Here is a 20689-nt window from a genome sequence, read left to right as displayed (position 1 = left end):
CATTTTCCTTTGAGTCTGTTGTAACCAAAGGATCAAACGAGCTGGATGTTGTTAATAAGAATGGTACAGTTGTGGCTTTGGAGTACTTTTCTATGCCTTTAGTTTATTGCATTAATCAAAACTTTCAAAATTTTGATGAAAACAATGAGGACGAAATTCCTCCGATTTTGAAACATTTGATTGACGGAGAGCATGAGAGATTTGTAAAACCTTTCGTTGATGAAATCACCTCAATTAATGTTGGTACTGAGAAGGACCCGTAGCTGGTCCAGATCGGGCCCACGTTGTCTTCGGAAGAGCGCGAGGGCTTAGTCGCTTTATTAAAAGATTTCAAAGATGCTTTCACGTGGTCCTACAAAGACATGACTAGAATCGATCCTGAGATTATACGGCACCGGATCTCTCTTGACCCATAGGCCCGACCTGTTAAGCAGAAGCTCCGAAGGATCCGCCCGGACTGGGCTCTGAAAATCAAATAAGAGGTCACCAAGCAGATTGATGCAAGGTTCCTGTTAGTATCGAGTATCCAACTTGGTTGGCCAATATAGTTTCGGTGCCAAAGAAAGACGGCAGAATTTGGGTATGTGTGGACTTCAGAGATTTTAACAAGGCCAGTCCAAAGGACGACTTTCTTCTGTCACATATCGACAAATTAGTGGACTTCACTGTTAGGCATGCGCTGCTCTCGTTCATGGATGGGTTTTCAGGCTACAACCAAATTTTGATGGCACTCAAAGACAGGGAGAAGATTGCTTTCACTACCCCGTGGGGGACCTATTGTTATAGGGTGATGCCGTTCGGTTTGAAGAATGCTGGGGCTACAAATTAACAGGCTGCAACCACGATTTTGCACGATATGATCCACAAAGAGGTTGAGGTGTACGTGGATGACATGATTGTCAAATCCAAGGAAAGAGAGGGCTACTACACCGCCTTGAAGAAATTTTTCCAACGGATCAGAGAGTATCGGTTGCGACTAAATCCTCAGAAATGTACTTTTAGCGTTACAGTAGGAAAAATGCTGGAGTTCTTGATCACACAGAGGTGCATCGAGGTCGTTCCTTCCAAAATCAAGGCCATCTGAGAAATGTCACCACCAAGGACTGAAAAGGAGGTGCGAGGCTTTCTGGGTAAAGTGTAATTCATAAGACAGTTTATTACAAAATTAACCTTGACTTGTGAACCACTGTTTGATCTCTTGAAAAAAGGAAAGAAGTTCCAATGGGATGACCAATGTCAAGTTGCTTTCGAGCAGATCAAGCAATATTTACAGAACCCACCTGTGTTGTCGCCGCCAGAGCTTGGGAAATCGTTGATTCTATACCTATCAGTGACCGACATGACAATAGGTTGCATGCTTGCCCAGAAATCTGAGGATAAAGTAGAGAAGGCTATCTACTACCTGAGCAAGAAAATGCTGGATTATGAAGCCCGCTACACTCCGCTAGAGAAGGCTTGTCTGGCCTTGGTACAAGCTACTAGGAAGTTGAGGCACTATCTGTTAGCTCACTCTATAATACTGGTTTCGAGATTAGATCCCATTAAATATTTTTTCGAGAAACCAGCACTTACGGGTAGGCTAGCTCGTTGGTTGCTTCTTCTCTCCGAATTTGATCTAAAGTACATGACGTGCAAGTCTGTGAAAGGGAGGGCGGTAGCAGAGTTCCTAGCCGATCACCCAGTGAATGGAGATGAAGCAGTAGAATATTTGTTCTCAGACGAGGCTATTCTGCAGCTTCAAGAAGAGGTCTGGACTATGTATTTTGACGGAGCGTCTAATCAATACGGGTATGGCATAGGGGTGTTGCTGATAGCACCCGATAATTCCCACATACCCTTAGCTTTCAAACTCCGGTTCACAGTATCGAACAATGAGGCAGAGTATGAGGCATGTATCACTGGCTTAGAAGCCGCCCTGGAACTAGGGGCAAAAAGGTTAGACGTCATCAGGGACTCAAACCTAGTTGTGTCTCAAGCCAAAGGAGACTGGAAGGTGAAGGAAGAAATGATGAAAATCTGTCACCATACTCTAGACGTGCTAATTCCCAGGTTTGAGAAGTTAACCTTCACCCATTTGTTGAGAGAGAGCAACAGGTTTGCAGACACTTTATCAACTCTATCTTCTATGATAGACATCCTTTTAGGAGTCCGGATGCGTCCAATCATCATTGAATAGTGATATGTGCCGGCCTACGAGCTGATTGCTGCCATAGATAAAGTACAAGATCAAAATCCCTGGTATTATGACATCTGGAACTTCTTGAAAAAGGAGACTTATCCACCAGGGGCAAATGCCAAAGATAAGAGGGCAATTTGATGAATAGCTGCTCAGTTCATCGTCTACGGGGTAAACTGTACAAGCGGGGTCATCTCGGGATGCACAAACTGTGTGTTGATGCTGAAGAATCTAATCGCCTGATGAAAGCCATCCATGGAGAAGAATGCTGAGCGCATATGAGCGGGGTAATGCTAGCCCGGAAGATTCTCAAACAGGGTTATTACTGGTCAACCATGGAGGAGGATTGTATCGGCTTTGTCCGGTGATGCCACAAATGCCAGATCTATACAAACCGTATAAACATTCCACCGCCAAAGCTGTACAACATGACTTCGCCATGGCCTTTTTTAGTTTGGGGGATTGATATAATTGGGGCAGTTACTCCAAAGGGGTAGAACGGGCATGAGTATATTCTGGTAGCGATAAACTACTTTACAAAGTAGGTCGAGGCCTAGTCCTATGCGGTGTTGAAGGCATTGCATGTTACTAAGTTCATCAGGAACAACATTATCTGTCGCTATGGGGTCCCGAATGAGATAATTTCGGATAATGGTTCCCACTTTAAAAATGAGGTGATCGACTTGTTGGAGAAGTATAATGTGGCTTTTCATGATATGTCATCCGCATATCGGCCGCAAACCAACGGAGCTGTTGAGGCCGCCAACAAGAACATCAAGCACATTCTGCAGAAGATGGTGGAAACCTACAGGAACTGGCCAGATAAGCTGCCATTTGCTCTTTGGGGCTACCGGACTTCAATTCGAACTTCTACTAGGGCAACTCCGTACTCCTTGGTCTATGGGATGAAGGCTGTTCTGCCTATCGAAGTTGAGGTTCCGTCATTACGGGTAATGGCTGAGTGCCAAATAACTAAGGCATATTGGCGGCAAAGTAGGTTTGAAGAACTCATGCTGTTCGACGAAAGAAGGCTGAAGGCACTATATCACGTTCAGGGTTATCAACGAAGAATTGCCAGGGCTTTTAACAAGAAGGTTAAGTTCAGGAATTTGAAAGAAGGGGATTTGGTGCTTAAAGACAACCGAGCTCCCATCCACGACCCTAGGGGCAAGTTCAGACCTAATTGGACTGCTCTCTACATCATCAAATCTATCTGGTCGGGTGGAGCTATCGTTTTTATGGACCTAGATGGCCTAGAGTTCTCCCAACCAATCAACATGGACAAGTTAAAGAAATACTATCCCTAAGTGGCTCGCTAAGCCGAAAACCCGAAAGGGCAACCTAGGCAAAAGTTAGAGCACAGAAAATTTGAAATAATAAAATTTGAGCTCGCAAGGTTGAAAACCCAGAAAGGGCGGCCTTGGCAAAAGTTAGATCGCAAAAGGAGAGTGTTAATACACAAGTGAACCTCAACCGAACTACGTAAGGCTTGATTCCCATCTTTGGGATAGGTAGGCAACTTCATTCTGAAGTCTAGCCATAAACACTTCCCAGATCAACTTTGTCCATATGATCATGTTGGTCATCTTTGTCTATTCTGCATCCAAGAGCTCAGTTGTGATCTCCAGTGCAGTGCCATTTAGACTAGGGGTAACTTTCCAGTTGCTGGATCCGGGGTTCTACATCTTAGCGATACATCTCGGGCGTGTCCAGTTGTGATCCATATCGAACATGGTTTTGAAAAGTTTTAATAAAAGTTAATTTTGCTCAAATTAATCTTTTTATAACGTAGACTATTTTTGGACCAAACGGAAAATTTTCAGTACCCACAGCCTTCAATTTCATTGATTTCATTATAGAGTTCTCTTGCTCTTGATACGAATTGAAGTTGCTTTTTATTACATTCATAAAGAAAACTTGAAAGTACAAGTTAAAGCAATAAACTCGGGCATAGTCAAGTCAGGTGTTTCTGCACCCCATCCTAGAGCTTGTGGAGCCTTCTAATGCCAAAGTAGGCCCGATTTGTGCCTCATCTTCAAGCCAAGTTACGTACTCGCCAGAAAGGGCACAACTGAAATAGGGAGCAGGGACCAGAAGATCTCTTGATCTCCATGCTATTGTACACCAAGCTAGCTGTGAGCCTCAGACTGGAAATGAAGCTAGGTACTCTACCCCATCTTTCGGACAGATCTGATCATGCCCAAATTGGCACCGTAATCGAAATGGGAAGTAGAAGACACAATACGTCAGGCTGATTAGCTGAATCCCAGGCTGCCGGGACATGTTGTAGCTCATTGCAGGCAAATTGAGCTAGGGGCAACACCAAGCGATGTTGACAGCAGATGGGCTGCACATCCATTCGCACCAACATTCTTCATCTGGGGCATCAACTAGTCGTTGCCGGAAGAAAAGTCGCGTGCTGAATATGCTGGGCATGAGTCCACCACTTTCAACTTGTCCATGAGCCATATCTGGGGACGGATGAAAAATAAGAGAGATCAAAGAATAGAGAGGTGTACGTGGAGAGAAAAGTGAGAAAAAGTTTTAAAAGAAAAACAAAGCTTGAGGGCCGAGTGATGTGAGAAATACACATGTGAGAAGGGCGGGAAACATTACCTGTAAGAGTAGTGGACTCCCTACGAATCTGGTTGTCTCCCAATGACGGAAAGCATCCAAACCCATCAGAGTCTCAGCTAGTGTCATGCCAATACAGCTCTTGCCCTCTTTCAAGCCTTGGCCAACCTCGATCAAACAGACGCTGGACCCTCCGAAGCTTGGGGCAAGCAAGAAATGAGACAACATGCACAAGCAGATGGCGTGTCGCAGAAAACTTTGCCAAAGATGGTCGCCGTGATCACCGGCGTCAGAAAATTGATGAATCAAGCTCGAAATATCCAGCTCCCCGTCACGAATCAAAGACCGAGGGTCATGCAAAGTAAGCCCACACATCCTTCCTAAAGCTTGGATGTGGCCAAAACGGAATTGGGGCAAGATCTCTTCATCACGCCGAGATTCCATCAAAGTTTGGAAATCTTCGAAAGTGAGGCATACCTCTTGTCTGCCAAAGCTAAAAATGTGAGTTACCAGATTCCAACACCTAGCCGTGGCATGGAGGAACGGAAAACGTAGCGGGGCGCGGCTCAGCGTGAATAGTGCATTTATTTCGAAACCCTAGAAATTTAAATTTTTCGAGCCGTCTAAAGCTGCAAGCCAATTGGAGAGTTTTTCGGCAAGGAATGCTTCCATTTGGGGCAAAAATAGAGCTGAAGTGAAGAAACCACGAAGCTAGAACCTTTATAGAAGATAAGGCATTAAGTGGAGGACAGATGGCAGTAATCTGGAGCTGCTCAAAATAACTGGCCGGCCGGCCAATTCAAGTAGCCAACCAGCCACCTTTACTAGTCGAGTGGCCACTTTAGGTGGCCGACAGTGATCAAAAGTAGCCGGCACTGAGAATAAGTGGCAGGCATCCACTTCTAGCCCCCAGCAGTGAGCTTTAAGCCTTCCTGTATGCTAAGGATGCTGAAAACCTAAGTTTGATTCTACTTTGGGTGCGTTCTGTTGTTCTGTTAACAATTGTATTTGTTTATCGAGTTGTCGTCGTTTTGCTTATCGAGTTTGTTGTATTTGTTTATTGAGTTGTCATTTTGCTTATCGAGTTGTTCTTTAAGTTGTGTTATTTGTTTTGTTTATTGGTTCGCGACCTGACTAAGACAATGCATTTTGAATGTTCAATGTTCATCCATTTCACTTTTGTGTAAAATGGTGCGATGTGATGCTCAAAATATAAAATACAACACTTTTTGAACAAAAGTTGTTTTCATTCCATCATGGTTTCTCTTTACAAAGTGTACAAGTTTTAAGAAAATAAAACTGCCTAAGGCTGTACAATATCTTAATACTAAAGTAAAAAGAGAAATAAAGCAAAAGCATCTGAATCGGTGCCACCCAGCTCAGGATCGAGAGGCCCTCTTCATCCTCTTCCTCGGCTAAGCAGACTCTGCACCATCGCCATCGGCACCGTTGTCTGAACCAGAGCCATCCTCGGCATCATCGCCGCCCTCAAAACCTGAGCCGGTGCCATCGCCTCCACCCTCAAATGACTCTGACTGGGGACTCGCTAACTCCTCGTCCCCACTAGACTCGCCATCGTCATCACGTGGGACAGGCTCCCGACGTCCCCCTCGGCTGTGCGCCAGAATCTCTCTCCATGCCACTCGAGAAGGCTCTGAGGGTCCTGTCTGCAAGGGTGTGACCTGAAAAGATAGTTTTGAATGCATTAGCTACAGTGTATATATCAAGTACAAGTATGTTATGCAGAGTATATGCACAAATCAGATATAGTATGTGCGTGCAGTGTGTCGTGTCGGATGTGATCTACACATACGGTGCATCAATGCAATGAGATGTCAATTTCAGTGTATCAGCAGAAGTATGATAAATGCAAGAAAACTGAAGAGTACCAGAATGCCATGGGAAGTCAGCATCATCTCTCTCCACAAGACCATGCTCTCTAATGAGGCCATCCCCTAGAGTAACCCCTTGACATACTCTACAGAGGGCTGCAAATGAAAATTGAAATCGTGAGTGAATGAATGGGTAAGAATCTGAGTGAAACTGAAATGAAATGCATAAAAACTATAAAGTATACAGGTGTTGAGCCAGGTGTCCTGACGTATCGGTGATCAGGCAACGGGGGCTCCACTAGAATCTAATAAGGTATCCCATACCGCCAACCTATCAGCTCAGTCGGGGGATCCGGCCATCCAATGCATTGTCTAGTAGAAGGCATCCATCTGACCTCCCCTCTCGGCACCCGGGCCCTGCTCGTCGAAGGGGCATCCGCTGCCCGAGCTCTCCTCGTCGAGGGCGCCCCTACTACTCTGGCCCTACTCGATAAAGCAATAGCAACTGTCCTCACCGTAGGAGCACAAGTACCTATCAACAGGGGCATGAGATACGCCTGGATGTAAGTTGTGTAGTCCCCCTCCCCAATGAATCGGTCTGCGTCTGCGCCTCACATGACGTCAATAAGCTCCTGAGGGGAGAAGCTCTCTGTGTCCCGCATAGACGGTGGGGGTGGCAAGGGAACTGACTGTAGAGGCAGGCCCAATACCTGGCGCATGAAGTGCTAACCAAGAAACCAAGTGCGGGCTACGGGTCCCTCGGGCAGGATCCGATATGGGGAAGCACCTTGAGCCCCAGCAAAGTGAAATCAGGCAAACTCTGGCATCGCATCCCAAGGCTACCATATGATCTACAGGCAACAAATGCATTAGTTGCCAGTAGATATACAAAATAAAGTGAAGCTAAAGACAGGAAAAACTGTGGTTTTTGTGTTACCTCTGTCGGTCTCGTTGTGTCAAAGTACTGGCGCAAGTACGGGAGGGTCTCTCGGGCCCTAGGTTGGCACCGACCATCGTATCGACGTGAGTAGGGTACCTCGGCTGGCACCTCAACCTCTAGCTCAGGAGCGAGCGCTGGGAAATAAGCGTATACCCATAGCTATGAAAAGCAAGAGGTTAGCAGTGAGAATACAGAATACAGATAATGCAGAAAGCAGAGTATGGTACAGTGTGCAGAAAGTACAAGTGCAGAACAAAAAATAAAACTGTGAGTGCAGTGTGCAAAAAGTGCAAAACAAAAAGCACGGCAGAAAATGTAAAGATGAAAAGTAAAGCATACCTCACAGGCTCTCCAGTAGCCGCCCACTCTGTCCCCGCTCCTGCAAGAGGTCGAGCTCATGTAACAATAAAGAGTAGCAAGGCCTGCGCCGCCCCAGTCATAGTGCCGCACTTGAGACAGGTCCACTAAGGCACTCAGCAAATATAGCCCCACTGTGTTCCCTCTATCGGCAAATAGGGTAGTGCCAAAGAAGAACATGAGGAAGCCTCGAGCATACTACTCTGCCTCCTCGACCGTCGTAGGCTCTCTCCCTCTGAAGTGATTGGCAAACCAAGTGTACCGAACCATGCCCAATGACCGGTGAATAGGCGGGTGAGCTCTCAACAGATAGGTCCAAGCAGCCTCTCACTCGCCCATGTCAGAGTCATATGGGATCGGCTGGCTACCCACCTCCAAGCCTGTCAGCATAGCGAAGTCATACGGGGTCATCGTCATGTCCCCGTTGGTAGAGAAATGAAAGGAGTTGATGGTGTCCCACCATCTCTCTACCAATGCGCCTAAAAGTGTCCTACTCGCAAAGAGACGCGAGAGCCCCGTGCAGAATAAGCCAAACCCTGCCTCATCAATAATCTGCTGGACGTCGCCAAGGAGCTCCAAGTACCACTCTCTCGCGGTGGTCGACTCGTACCCGTGGGTGAAACGGGTGTCAACCTGTGAGAATGAGCAGGAATACAGTGTGTGAATGTGTACAGAATGAGCAGGAATACAGTGTGTGAATGTGTTCAGAATGAGCAGAAGTGCAGTGTGCATGTGTTCAGAATGAGCAGATAAAATACAGTGCAAAAATGCAAACTATGTAAGAAATGTAAAGTACATCGCAGGAAATAGAAGAGTGTTGTGTGCACTTCAGTGGCGTCATGAGATAAATGGGACTCAGGTTTCTATAACAGTAGATCTATGGGTGCGCGCCGTGCAAGTCCCGTAAAATGACGGACTATGCTAGGTGGTAGCATATGTACCTCAGGATGGTACGTCGCGGGGTCGAATGGCTGGATCCTCAGTGGCAACGGGATGTGCTCCGGCTCCTCCTCCATCCTAGGAGAGCCCCTGCCTTGTGGGTCATCCTCTGCCACCTAAAAAGCGGGTGAAAGACAGACAAAAATGTGCAAAATGGGGCGAAAATGCGAAAAGTCAATAAAAAGTCAACTCCTGGGAAGATGAAAAGTCAAAGAAAGTCAAAGCTCGGGAAAAAGGCTCCAAACTCAAGCTATAGTTGAGGGAAACGAACCTCAAATGGTGAAAATAGAGGAAAAGCGCTCTGGAAACAACTTTTGTTCAGTTCAAATCGAAGAGAATCGAAAGTTTTTCGCAAATCAACTTCGCGGGGGCGTTGGAAAACTTGTATGAGGCACGGATCTGAGAAGAAAAAGGGTCTAGGGTTGAAGAACCAAGGTTTTCGGCTTTGTATGTGTGAAGAAAAGTGTCTTGAGTTTGAGTTTTTAAAGACCCGTATGCAAATGAACAAAACTGCCCCGAATTTCCTAAACTGGCTGGCCAGCCAATTTTTGTGGCCAACTGGCCAATTGGGTGGCCGACAGAAATGTCAAGTGGGCAACAGTTCATTCTGGTGGCCGGTAGGTTCCCACTGTTCCCTCTAAGTGTTTTCAGACTGTTATATGTCCTTGGGTTCCAAGAAATGCAAGTTCTGATCAAAGTTTGATTCAAAATGCCTCTGCGGAAGCCCAGAATCGCGTTCACAGTACGTGAGGGGCATCACCCTTCAACACAAGCAAGGTGCATCCTTTTTAACATATTGTAACTCTTCCAGGAGATAAATCGGAAGTTGCTTTTAAACTCATCTTTAGCGAGCATACCTTGTTATCGTATAGAATTTGCACGTTGCATTGAACATGCATTCTGAATCATCGCATAGAGCATGTGTTACCATGTTTGCATTGAATATTATCTTGCATTGAATATGCATCGTTGATTATCTCGCCTAGAACATGCTTTGGTTTCATTTCTTGCATATTGGGCATTGAGCATGCCTTGGCATCGTGTTGCGATCATTCGTCTCACGTGAGACATGCATTGTATTGCATTGTGCCTATCAAACTTCTTTCTCATACATGCACGATATTGTATGTACGGTTCATTCAAGGAAGTTCCGGTTAAGATTGACTATGTCTCGGTAAGAGATCACACATATTCACTTTGTGTATCTATCGTACACGTTCATCTTTTATGTATTTATCGCACATGTTCTTTTGTGTATCTATCGTACGTGTTCACTTTGTGTATCTATCGCATTTAATCTTGTATGCCTTAAGCATTGTTGTTCTTTCTTCTCGCGTGCGCGGCGTGTTAAGCCCTCTTTGGTTAAGAGCATTTGGAACGCGTTCCAATGCTTATACCACTCTGAAACACTAGGACGTGTCCCGATGTTTCTCCCTCTTTGGTTAAGCACATTTGGAACGTGTTCCAATGCTTATACCACTCTGAAACACTGGGACGTGTCCCTATGTTTCTCCCTCTTTGGTTAAGCACATTTGGAACGTGTTCCAATGCTTATACCACTCCGAAACACTGAGACGTGTCCCTATGTTTCTCCCTCTTTGGTTAGGAGCATTTGGAACGTGTTCCAATGCTTATACCACTCCTTTTCCGTTCGCGTGCAACGCGTCAGAATCTTGTCTGAGACCTCGGGTGTGCCCAATGGTTGCTCTTGGCCTTTCCTGCGTGAGGCACAATGAAGATTGCATAATTTTCTTACATTCTTTCTGCATGAAATGTGGTTTGACTTGTGAGTCTTGCGCGTAACGTGTTTGTGTGTTTGTGTTTCTCATGTGTGAGATTACCATACCTTATCGGTTTGCTTCAAATGTTGTATTTACTTTGCATAACACTTGCATAAATGCTTCATTACAGCTCCCTTTGCATAATCATAAGTTATACTCTCACATTGTGCATGCCATTGGCATTTTACCCCTGCTCGCGGGCGCATCTAGTCTGTTATCTTTCTTGTTTGTCTAAGTCTTTGGCCTTGTCAAAAATGGGTCGTCTCTGGGTTTTGACATTTACTCCCGTCATTTCATGACTTTCGAGTTCTGTCAAAGAGGGGCAACTATAGACATGCCATTTTTGACCGACCTCAAGACTTTGACGTCATCGGTTGTGCATTCAATGATTGCGCATATTTGTGCTCATTTTGAGTGCCCGAAGGTCTCGGCTGAGTGCCTTGTCTTTGAGCCTCTTAACACTTTGTGTTTTGGCCTTGGTTTTTGGGCCAAACCTTGTTACCTCTTGCCTAAGGGAGGGGAAGGGCTTGCCGGCCACTTTTGGTATCTGCCGGCCACTTTTCTCTCTTGTAGGCCACTTGGACTGGTCACCGGCTAGAGGAGGTGGCCGGCCGGCCACCTTAACTAGCCGGCAGCCAATCTTTCTCCTTTTTAGATATTTTCAGATCTTTTGAGCCAGTTGTGGCTCACTGAAACTCATCATCCATACACGTGTATGAAGGGATTGAAACAAGCTTTTAGCTTCTCAAGCAAGCTTTTGCTTGCTTCCTCTATATAAGGAGAGGTCCCTCCCCCTTTAGAGGGGTTCAGAAATTTGAGGAGCTGAAATCTCTCTCTCTCTCTAGAATTCTCACACTCTCTCTCTCTCTCTCTCTATATATATATATATATTGAGCTTAAAAGTGTGTTTTCTTCACATATTTTCATTAAGACACCTAGTCAAACACCTTCACTTTGGAGTTGAGGTTTCTTACGACTTGTTTGGAGTTCTTTAAGGCTGGTTTTGGCTCAGAAAGTGGCTGTTCTTGTGTTGTGCTTCAAGGGTGAGCATCTCCCTCTTTTAAGCTTATTTTTGTACGCAATCTTGGCCACCTTTGCATGCTGATTTTGGCCTAGTTGTCAACTACAAAAACCTCTATTTTTAAGTGTTTAAAATGATGGTTTGAGGCCTCTTTGAAGTTAGGGGTGGTCCACCCCCCTTTGTTGCTTATTTGTTAAGTGTTGAGCCACCTTTCAAAGCATTTCAAACAACTTTTTTTTTTGGCCCTTTAACCACTGAATTCCAGAGGAATTTTAGTGGTAGAAAACTTGTTTTAAGGTCTCAAATAGGAGGGGGTGGCCTCTCCTCCTTGTCTCTCCATGCTATGCCTAGTTAGCTTTGCAAAGTAACATGTTTTTGTGACTTGTCTTAGCTTAGTTTGATCATGTTTTTGGCTATATTTTAACATGTTTAAACTTTGTTTTTGGCTGGTTTGGCCACTCATTGCTTGCACCTTGCACTTGTAGTGTAAACTTGCTCACTAGCCTAGTGTACTTGATGGTTTAGCCTATTAATCTAGCATGTGTATACTCTACCCCAGTATGTTTTTGGCTTTGATTTAGCATGCTTTAGGACTATTTTCAGTGATCTTGGCCTTTTGAGGCTTGCTTTGTATAGCTATAATAGAGTTTGCCTTTACTAGCTTTGTGATTTAAGTCTCTAGCATGCTTTAATTGAGTTGTTTACATGCCTTAGCCTCATTTCTCAATGATTTCAGTGTATATAGTGTAGTCACACTCTCTCATATTTCACCCTTTTCATAGCTTTTGAGAGTTGTGCTTTATGCCTTGTTTATGAGCCAATACATGAGCATGGTTTTCTTGCTTTTCATGCTATCATCTCAGCACATTTTAGCCTCTGTTTTGACATATTTGAGGTTTGTCCAGACTTGGTTTGGTCCTTTGAGTTTGATATTGCATGCTTCTAGTGTAATACACTTCACTAGCTTTGATGCTTTATGCCTCTAACATGCATTACATGAGTTGTTTGCATGATTTTGGTCACTTAGCATGTTATTTCAGTGCTGAAATATGTGTCATTGCACTCCATTGTTTTAAACTTTCATTCATCTTGAAAGTGACCTTATGCCCCTTGTTGGCTTGAGCATGAACTTAAGGCATTCATATCTAATGGTTTTAATCCACCCTCAAGATTTCTACTAACCAATAGCATGATACTTTCTTCATGCTCGAGGCACTCAAAGCTTAGGTCATCTTTCTAATTAAAGGACTTGGCACATTGAACTTAACCAGTTAATGGACTAATTGGTAAGCTAAAATGAGTAAACAAGAATTGAGCAAAGTAAAACATGCCAAGATAACATGTGTGTGTTACATTGCGTGTGTTTGGGTCGGACGTTAATCCAAACACAAGAAATGTGGGACGTTTCATACTTAGAGTGATGAAACGTGTCACGTTTCTTGGTCGCCATCCCCCTTGATTGTGCATGATAGGGTGGAGGCCTTTTGAGTCTTGTATGTGCATTCATGAAAGCTTATACAAGCTCAATTTTTGGGCCATCATGCATTGAGGTGCTTGATTAGTGGCTTGAAAGCCGGGCGCCACACTCCTTTGAGCTTGAAACATGATGACAAGGGTGGTAATACACACATTCCTTGCCAAATACATTGTCTTGGCTCTGTTGCTCTTTGTTGCAGCAAAGGTAGAATTCTAGAAAGAGAAATTGTCCAAAATGTTCCTGTGTTGGGGCAGATGCAACCAGGAAGTTCATATGATGTTCTGAGATCACCGCGAGTGCAAACAGAGGCAACTCATGGCAAGGCAATGCATTTTCGGGTGAAACACACCGAGCATACATGTCTCCCTCCCCTCGAGGCCATTTTTACTGCTTTATTTGGCTAGTTAATTTACCGATTTTGTAATTAATTAGTTAATGTACTTAGCTAATTTAATTCATCCCTGTAATATTCTAATTAGCTTAGCATAGCTAGTTTCAATTCGGTTTGTAATAATTAATTAGCTAGATTAGTTAATTAGTTGGTTTGTAATAGTTAGCTTAATTAGCGTAGCTAGTTGGCTTGTTTATTTGGACCCTCCGTCGAAAGGGTACAATGTTGTGATAAGGGTGCATGTGTGTATGTGTGTCTTCCAACCCCACTTCTTTCTCCCTTTTATTTATCCGCTTTCGGTGGTTAGATTAGGGCATATTTAAATTAGCATACCTTATGCTTGCATGCGTGGGCTCGATGCATCATTCAAATCGCATTGTATTTCAATACCTACTTGAATACGTGTTCAAAGCATGTTATCAAGTGTTGCATTCGTATGCCATCTTAGATAGTCGAGCCTATTTAGTTGCATTATTGCATGTGTTGCATTAGGCATCTTGAATAGTTAGGATCACGCATGATTTGTAACTAGTTTTCTGTTTTGGCTCAGAGTACACTGTAAGTGTTTATGCTTTAGCATACTTTCATGAGTGTGAGTGTTGCCATGATAGCATACTTGCCATGAGGCTACTTGCTTAAGTGCTAAACTGCATGAATGCTTGTGGGTGAAGGCTTGATTTCCTGAATTGAAACAACTCGATGATTGTGAGTTTTAAGTCCACTTTGCGAAGTGGTAAATTCATGTTTTAAAGCAAATCCGCGCTTTAGCCTACTTGCGAGTAAAACTTTCAAACCATTTTCATAAACAAACATGAGTCGATTTATTCCAATCCGCGTGATTGAGTCTATACTTGTATGTTGTGCGCATCACAAAGTAAGTTAGGTTAATTATCGGAATAAGGACACATGTGTTTATTAAACAACATATCATGTTTAGTAGAGGCCAATCTTTTGATCGGGGGAGCGGGGGTGCTCATGTTGTGACCTTCTCCTTTCGTACCCAAATTCCCGAGCCGAGGCAACTTTGGTGATGACGAACACGTGGCCTTTGGCACGAGTCAGGGTTTCCTAAATTTTCCAACCACAAAATATTTAGGTGGCGACTTTGTAGTCTGGCAAAGCAGTCCATGTTTGGCGCTTTTTTATTCAAAATTAATTTTTTCAAAACCAATTGCCAGATTTGGACTTTTTGGTGATTTATAAATCTCGCATTGCACTTTGTGAGATTAGATTCAGAACCCTGACGGGAGTCCGAACTGTAGTAGCACGGATCCAATTCGCGCCCTCTCCAAAAGGGGCGGCACGCGGAGAGAGTTCCGAGGCAGTCTACACACACCCGGGGTGTCAAACAAGATCCTAACATGTTGCACACGTGAGGAGGAAAGGAAAGTGTGAACACCGGGATGCACGCAAATGTTTTAACCGAAACGTCTTAACGTGCCGCACATGAGAGAAGAAAAGATGGTGTGAACACCGGGATGCACCCGAATGTTTTAACCAAAACGCCCTAACACGCCGCACGTGAGAGGTGAAAAGGTGGTGTGAACACTAGGACACTCCCCAAATGTTGTTGATCGAAGGGTCCTAAAGTGCCGCACGCGAGAGGAGAAGAGGTGGTGTGAACACTGGGATGCACCCAAATGTTCTTAACCGAAGCGTCCTAATGCGCTGCACACGAGAGGAGAAGAAGTGGTGTGAACACTGGGACAGACCCGAATGTGCTTAACCGAAGCATCCTAACGCGCCGCACGTGAGGGGAGAAGAGGTGGTGTGAACATCAGGACGCACCCGAATGTTATAACCGAAATGTCCAAACGCGCCGCACACAAGAGAAGGGAAGGAAGGTGTGAACACCGGGATGCACTCAAATGTTATAACCGAAACGTTCTAACACACCGCACACGAAAAGAGAAGAGGTTATGGGAATACCGGGACGCACCCGAATGTTCCGGACTGAAGCGTCCTACGCGCCGCACGCAATAGGAGAAAAAGGAAGGTGTGAACACTGGGATGCACCCGAATATTATAACCAAAACGTCCTAACGGGCCGCACACAAGAGGAGGGAAGAAAGGTGTGAACACCGAGACGCGCTCGAATGTTTCGAATCGAAGCATCCTTACGTGCCACACGCAAGAAGAGAAAAGGAAGGTGCGATTTGAAGGGCACAAGTGATTCCACCTGGAACTCCTCTGAATGAACCGTACATACAATATCGTGTCTGCATAAGAAATAGACTCAACAAACACAACAGAGTAAGAGTGCATGTTCTATCGATGAAAACAATCAAGAATTAAGGCATGTTCTATGCACATAACGAGAACAAAAGCATGAAACAAAAGTGAAGCAAATTCTATGCAACAATAGAGAAGTGCATATTCTATGCATGTATAGAGAAGCGCATATTCTATGTATGTATAACAAACAGGAAACACATTTTCTATGCAAGACAGCAACTGAGATGTAATGGCATGTTCTATGCATTTGAGAGCATATTCTATGCATGATTGGTACCGGGAGCATATTCTATGCTAAGTACAAAATGCATGTTCTATGAATGATGAACAACATGCTCTATGCTAAGTACAAAATGCATTTTCTATGCATATGTGATGAAGAGAATGCATAGTCTATGCAAGAATGAAAGCATAGGCTATGGAAACAAGTTCAGTAGCAACTTTCTGATTTACCTCTCAGAAAAGTTGTGATATGCAAAAGGATACACCTTGTTCAACAAGTAACGAACGACGACCACCGACGACATAGTTTGGAGCTTCCACAAAGAGAATTTGAACTCAACAGTGACCTTTCCTTGCACCTCTTGAGAAATAGGACACAAAACAGCATCAAGATTGAAAGTAGGAGCACTGGGCACTGGACGACCACTAGGCATTGTCGGCCACCGATGGCAGATCGGGGCCAATCTAGTCTTTTCACCATGGGTCTTTAAGTATATCATCCCAAACTTCATTTCCTTACATCTCCAAACTCGAAATTCCTCCCTCTCTCTCTCTCACTAGATAGTTTCCCTCTTGAGATCCGTGCTTTGTACACATTTTCCAACGCCCCACGCACATTTGATTCACTATACCCTCTTTGTATTCTCCGTTTTGAACCGATTGAAAATCAATTTTGGTGCTTTTTCTTGGAGTTTCACCACTTGATGCTTGTTTTCCTCTAGTTCTTCTTAGGTTCTGTGCCTTTTTCCTTGCTTTGACTTTTTCTCCCATTTTCTCTCTCCTAGGGTTGACTTTTGGCATTTTTCACCCATTTTCGACCACTTTCTCATATTTTTTCCAGATGGCGGATGACATACCTCATGACGGAGCTTCCCCGGAGATCCCACCTCAATTATCCCCAGAGATGGAGGCAGAGCCCAAGCCTATGCTACTACCACCCAGGGTTCGACCTATAAAAACTAATTGTTGGTACAAAAATCAGCAAGTGAATTATGCAGCAAAAAACGGAGAAGAAAGTAGTAAGCTTTTTATGACTCATTTTGATCCTAACAATAAGTCAAGCGATGTGTGGTTCGTAGACAGCGGCTATTCGAATCATATGACATGGATGAAATCTTGTTCAAAGAGCTTGATGAGACGCAGAAGTTGAAGGTGCAACTTGGAAATGCCAAAGAAATGCAAGTTGAAGGGAAAGGTACAGTGGGCATTAAAACTACCCATGGTAACGTAAAGCTCTTGCATAATGTTCAATTTGTACATGATTTGGGATATAATTTGCTAAGTGTTAGGCAATTAATGGCTACTGGATATTCCATCTTATTTGACAATGATGCATGTGTTATTAAAGACAAGCACTCAGGCTATACGTTGAGTAATGTCAACATGACTCAAAACAAAATGTTTCCATTGGAAGTTTCAAGCATGGAGAATTTTGACTTTGCTACTAGTGGAAAAGATGACTCGAAGCTATGGCATTTTCAATACGGGTATCTCAACATCAAGGGTCTGAAATTGCTAAATGAAAGAGGCATGGTTTTTGGACTACCGAAAATTGGTTCCATTGAATTATGTGAATGGTGCATCTATGGGAAACAAACTAGAAAGTAATTTCCAGTTGGAAAGGCTTAGAGAGCTTCAACGTGTCGAATTAATTCATGCTGATTTATGTGGACCTATGCAAACTAATCTTTTGGTGGAAGTCATTACTACTTGCTATTTACTGATGATTGTAGTCGCATGAATTGGGTTTATTTTTTGGAAAACAAATCAGAAGCCTTTGAGAAATTTAGACACTTCAAAGCTAAAGTTGAAAAGCAAAGTGGATTTTGCATCAAAGTTCTTCGCACTAATAGAGGTAGAGAATTCTTATCCAAAGATTTTGATCTTTTTTGTGAAGAAAATGGCTTTCACAGGGAGTTGACAACTCCTTACACTCCAGAGCAAAATGGCGTCGCCGAGCGAAAGAATCGAACTATTATGGAGATAGGAAGAAGCATGTTACAAGCAAAGGGACTTTCGAACGAATATTGGGTTGAAGCTATGGCAGCATCAGTTCATTTATTGAATCTCTCTCCCACAAGGGAAGTCATGAATCGAACTTCATTTGAAGCTTGGCGTGGCACAAAACCATCTGTAAGTCACTTAAGAGTTTTTGGGTGTATTGCTTATGCTTTGGTAAATTCTCAATTTCGTCATAAACTTGATGAAAAATGTAAAAAATGTATTTTCATTGGTTACTATACACAATCCAAAGCATATAGATTATATAACCCTCTTAGTGGCAAGTTTTTAATTAGAAGGGACGTAGTATTTGATGAAAATGCAAGCTGGGATTGGCGTGGAAGTGATGAGAAGATACACCAACAGGTTCCTATGTCAAGGTTTCAAAGTCATGTCGTAGTGATTGAAATTTCACCACTATAACTTTTGAATCACCTTGAAACTCCTTCTGCAGAGTTGACCAAGCTTGCTTCGATATGGTTGCCGCCGCAATTCGTGTAAAGATGCTATAATGAACAGCTTACTGAATAATCATCAACGCCTTCGAATCCTTCTTTTTATTCTCCTTCAATCTTGTTTCTTCATCAGGATCTGCGTAGCCTTGTTCTATCAAATCCCAAAGATCTTGAGCTTTGAATAGAGTCATCATTCGAATACTCTAGAATCCATAGCATTCTCCCTTAAAGATAGGGATGAGTGGTTGTGCAGCACTCATTTCATTTCCATTGCTGGCCATTGGTTTTCCTCTCAGGTATTTCACTCAACTCACGTGTTTATCCTCTCTACTCACTCTCTCAACTTGGCTCTGATACCAAATTTGTTGGAGATAAAAATGAATAACACTGAAACAAAGGCAAAAACAAAGAAAACAGAGGCAAACAAAGAAATATAGAAAGTCTGAACTTTCAGGTCATCTTATTCAATTCAGAAAATGCTGAAGCAAATGTGCCTATATATAGGCTTACAAAACCAAAACAACCAAAAATAATTTTATGGACCACTAAGTCACTAACGTAAACCCACTACAACCACTAGCATAATATTAGCAACAATATCAACTACCCAATTGCCTAAACAAACTCAGAAAAATATGGACACTACTAACAACCCGAAGAGACCGAGTTAGACTTTGAATCATTTTTCGACAAAAGAACCTCCACTTGGGAACACCATGGGACTATCAAACCTTGTTTTTCCAATTTTTCTTTGCAACTTAGTTTATCTTCTTGTTTCTCACCATCTGGCAAAGCTCTTAACACCCACAAGGATGGCTAATTGCTTTCCAGCAACCCACGTGCAATCTCTTCCATTTCTTTCAATGGAAAATTAAAGAAGCTTCCAAATGAAATGTACACGATTGACGATTGGCGCTTCGAATCCAACTACTCCACATAATCCCTTGATTTTTGTAATAGGTTTCCCCCAAAAGCATTATCAGATGGATCTTTTCCATCTAAAAGTGCTGATGCAACTAGCGGGCGTATTGCAATCAAGTTGTGCTTCCCACTAGCCCTTAATGCCTTGGATTCCAATGCATCAAATATGTTGAGTAGTATTTTCGGGTTAACTTCTGCACCAAGTGCATCTAGCTACTCTTTAAATCCCAATAATTTAAAACTAAATGTATTAGAAGGAAGCATGAAAGTGGGAACATCGCGACTAGTGGGTTTTTCCAATCCGGGTAATTCAATAGCACATGAAGGGTCATTGCAAATTTTCTAACCAAATCACTATAGCCATTAAAATAATAGAAATATAGAGCAAAAATAGTGGCAGGTTGAACCCAAAGAGGCGCGGAGGGAAGGTTGAATTCACGAACGACTTTGGCAACCCATGGAAGGAGTATTCCATAGACCACATCTGTTACAGGGCAACCTTTCTCAGAGCTAGCCTTGATGAGTTTTGAGAGGGCTTTGGAGCCACAATGCTTGTTCTCGGACCTGAAGTGTTCATGATTATCACTCAACTTGAATCCATCGTCGTAGCCATCAGAAAAGGAAACGAAGTTTAGGCCAACTAGGGTTTGAGAAGAAGCTTTTGTCATGCAATTATAGGCAAAGACACTTGAGTGTATGGTGACCTTGACACCCATTCCTTTGGGGTTCTTGGAGAATTGGATTGTTGGATGTAAGGCTCTTTGAGTTTGAAAAGAAACAAGGATTATGGGTTCTTTTGGGAGGCATGTTAGTAGCCAAAAGTCAGCTTTTAACCCATTTTTGATCATATTATCTCTCACATTTTTTTATATGTTTTTTTAAAAAAAAAGTCAAAAAGTCAGTTTTTAACCATCTTTCCAAAACAACTCTTTATTACGCACCATGATGGGTAATCAATGGAATGAGAAAATGTCCGTTTGGATTGAAGAAATTTGTGTATTGAGTTCTGTTGAGTGAAAAAGATCATATATATGGGTTGAGATGGGAAGTTATTGATCGGTCTTGGTGGTGCCCTAAGGGTTCTTTTGGGATGTAGGTTGGTTTTTTGACTTTTGGTTATTTTAGCTTGAAGTTAAAAAGTCTTGTTTGGGATGAGCTTTTTGGCTTTTTTGACTTTTGTGAGAGAAAAAATGAAATGATTATAGTTTTGATGTGACATTTTATCTTATTAACTTTTTAGCCTATTTTTTCTTTTTGTTGCTATTTTAGCCAAAAAATCCCAAACTTTTTCATGCCAAACAAGGTTGTGAACGGTGAAGGAGGTGTGGTTCACGATTTTACTTTGGATGATTGGGGAATATGAAGGG

General features: G+C 43.1%; 1 pseudogene; it reads right to left on the bottom strand.

Moving 5' to 3' along the window:
* Positions 1 to 20170, bottom strand: part of LOC145793709 (crocetin glucosyltransferase, chloroplastic pseudogene) — a 37580-nt pseudogene extending 17410 nt beyond the window's left edge.
* Between the last annotated feature and the right edge of the window lie 519 nt (positions 20171 to 20689).

The sequence above is a fragment of the Camellia sinensis genome, chromosome 6, assembly GCF_055761805.1.
Source record: "Camellia sinensis isolate YWXY chromosome 6, ASM5576180v1, whole genome shotgun sequence".
NCBI classification, from domain to species: domain Eukaryota; kingdom Viridiplantae; phylum Streptophyta; class Magnoliopsida; order Ericales; family Theaceae; genus Camellia; species Camellia sinensis.
Note: the sequence above shows the minus strand (reverse complement) of the source record. Positions and strands in the feature narration are given on the sequence as shown.